The sequence below is a fragment of the Rattus norvegicus genome, chromosome 6 (genome assembly GCF_021556685.1).
Source record: "Rattus norvegicus strain SHRSP/BbbUtx chromosome 6, alternate assembly SHRSP_T2T, whole genome shotgun sequence".
NCBI classification, from domain to species: domain Eukaryota; kingdom Metazoa; phylum Chordata; class Mammalia; order Rodentia; family Muridae; genus Rattus; species Rattus norvegicus.
Genome location: NC_141539.1, coordinates 490,997 through 494,384, shown reverse-complemented (window position 1 = coordinate 494,384; position 3,388 = coordinate 490,997). Strand labels below are relative to the sequence as shown.

At 42.5% G+C, this 3,388-nt stretch overlaps 1 pseudogene; it reads left to right on the top strand.

Annotated features, from left to right (window-relative positions):
- Positions 1–970: 970 nt before the first annotated feature.
- On the top strand, positions 971–2,733 carry LOC148005006 (endogenous retrovirus group K member 19 Env polyprotein-like; annotated as a pseudogene).
- Positions 2,734–3,388: the final 655 nt, after the last annotated feature.

The following is a 3,388-nucleotide window of genomic DNA, read 5'->3' as shown; positions in this document are numbered from 1 at the left end:
GTTACAAGAATCTATTCAACAGAGACAGAATAAATATTTTATAGGGCACGTGAGGGGCCACTCGGGGCTTCCAGGTCCTATAGCCCAAGGAAATGCTTTAACAGATTCACTAACAAAATTCATACAGGCTGTAGAGACAGCTAAAAGAGTCATGATCTACATCATCAAAATGCTACTACACTTAGATATCATTTTCAAGTTACTCGTGAACAGGCACGAAAAATAATTAAATCTTGTCCTCCTTGTCCAGATTGGGGACATACATTAAAGATGGGAGTTAATCCACGAGGATTAAAACCTCACATTTTATGGCAAATGGATGTGACTCACATATCAGAGTTTGGAAAATTGAGTTATGTCCATGTCACAGTGGACACCTACTCACACATGGTGTTTGCCTCTGCCAGAACGGGAGAGGCAGTGAAAGATGTAATACAACACCTGGTGCAGAGTTTCTCTTACATGGGTATCCCGAAGAAAATAAAGACTGACAATGCACCTGCCTATGTGCCAAAAACCTTAGAGCATTTTTATCAACAGTGGAACATAGCCCATGTCACAGGAATTCCATACAACCCACAAGGGCAAGGCATTGTGGAACATATACATTAGAATATTAAAGCACAGATTCAAAAGTTAAGGTCAACAGGTAAGTATACAACTCCCCATCAATTGCTTAGCCATTCCCTATTCGTTTTGAATCATGTAAATACAGATAACCAGGGGCTTACAGCCACCGAAAGACATTGGGCGGAGAAGGAGAGTGCTCCTAAACCCCTGGTCAGATGGAAAGACCAATTAACTGGCCTATGGAAGGGGCCAGATGTGCTAATTGCCTCTGGACGAGGCTATGCTTGTGTTTTCCCACAGGATGCCGAATCACCAATTTGGGTCCCAGACAGACTCATCAGGCCAGGCAAAGGAAACGGACATCCGTCCCCCATGCCGAAAGAGGCCGAACCGCCAGATAATGCGGAACCTGGCCAAAAAGATCAAGGCGACTCGCCTAGAGCCAAAAACAAAAACACGCCAGACGCCGACGTGGACACAGCTTAAAACCCTGACAGCTCAGGCAAAGGAAGTATTGAAGGCTACACATGCCCCGGAAACGACAACCTTGCTGTTTGTGGCTATGCTTACAGTCATGAGTGCGCCCACCACTTTAGGGGAAAGTTTTGGGCTTACTTACCAAAGCCACCCATATTACATCCTGTAGGGTGGGAGGTGTCGAATCACATCAAGGTTTTAACCAATCAAACATTAGTGATATGGGGATGGCCTGACTTTCACCTTCTAAAGAACAGCTCGGGTTATGTAGATTTTGAGGGAAAGTCCGATTCTCTGCCAATTTGCTTCTCTTTCTCCCCTTTGGTGCCAGTGGGCTGTTTTCAAGTGGGAAAAAGGGTGTTTAACAGAGATACCCCCACCTTGGAAAATATCAAACCAGATGGAAAGGGCAATGGGCGGCGTATGTGGGAATTGTGGATGACCACCGTGAGCGATAAAGAAGAAAAAAGACATTATACCACAGCAAAGAATCTTCCGCCGCGCTACCCCCATTACAAAACAGCATTTAAAAAGGATGCCCTTTGGGAGGGAGATGAGAATGCTTTCCCGCGCTGGCTTCCATGTGCCTTCCCTGACAATGGGGTAAGATTCTCTCCCTTAGGCGCTGCTAGACTTCTCTGGGACTTCTCCATGTCCTCACCTGATAAAGATCAGAGCAATTATCTCTCCTCCAACTCAAAACCTTATGGGAACTACGTGCCTCCAGTTGGAAAACTGATCAAAAGATGGTATGATGCGGGGTGGGTAGAACCGACATGGTTCTGGGAGCCACTCCACAGAGACCTCCCTGATAGACAGAACAAACCACTGATAGAACATCCAGAACTGTTCCGACTGGTTGCTTCTAGTGAGAAACTTTTGCTGAAGAAAACAGGAGCTGCTGATTATGATGCTGTTTCAGTTTCTGCTTGTGTTACCTATTCCTATGCAATATTAGTAGGATTGCCACAATTGATTAGCATAGATAAGGTTGAATCTATTTTTAGTATTAAGTGTACATCATGCAAGCTGATTAATTGCATTGATTCCACTGTATCGGGATCTGTTATATTGATTGTCAGGAGACCTCCTTATGTTTTGTTACCGGTAGACTTGGGAGATGAGCCATGGTTTGATGAATCTGCCATCCAGACTATTAGGTATGCTACGGGTTTGATTAGGGCAAAAAGATTTGAAACAGCCTTAATTCTAGGTATAACCGCTTTGATAGCTATTGTTACTTCTTTTGCTGTTTCTACTACTGCTTTGGTTAAGGAAATGCAGATTGCCACTTTTGTTAATGATCTCCATAAGAATGTTACCCTTACATTATCAGAACAGAAGATTATAGATTTGAAATTAGAAACTAGATTAAATGCCCTAGAAGAGGTAGTATTAGAATTAGGACGAGATGTTACAAACAGTAAGACTAGGATGGCCACACGCTGTCACGCTAATTATGATTTTATTTGTGTGACTCCTTTACCTTATAATACTACAGAAAAATGAGAAAGGACCAAAACATATTTGCTAGACATATGGGATGATGATAACATTTCTTATAATATTCAAGAATTGACGTCCTTAATCACAAAAATGAATAAGCAACATGTAGATGCAGTGGACCTCTCTGGATTGGCAAGATCCTTTGCGAATGGAGTTAAATCATTAAATCCAATCGATTAGACACAATATTTCATTTTTATTGGAGTTGGGATTTTACTACTTGTTGTTGTACTAATGATCTTCCCAATTATATTCCGATGCTTTACAGATTCCATTGCCCAGGTTCAAGCAGATCTCAATTTGGTGCTTTTAAAAAATAAAAAAAGAGGAACTGCCGCTCCTATAGCAGAGATAACCGAGCTCCGGGGCAGACATGACACCTGAGTGGGAGCCGGTTCGAGGGTTCGCACCACACGCGGTTAAGCCCCCTGCTTGCGTGCCGCGGACTCCAAGAAGATGTGCACCTGGACTTGCCCCCTGCTACAAACTTGGCTCTAAGATGATGGGCATCTGGGTCATGGGAAAGATCGTAGTCAGCAGTTATTTCTTTATTTTTTCTTTGTTTGATTCTGAGAATGATCTTGGTAAGACAGAGACTTCCTTTAATAATAGGACAGAAGGTCCTGATCTATTTTTGATCACTAATACCACAAGCTTTCCTGCTTCCTCTTTACAGCAGACAGAGCCTCTGATGACAGGGACTCCAAGGTTGCAGATTATGTCTTCTCTTATAGATAAGGAAATCAAAGATTTAACAAAGAATTATACTTATAAGTATAGTGATGCTTCTTCTATTATGGTGTTGGTAGAACTGTTGAGAAATGATTCCTTGAGA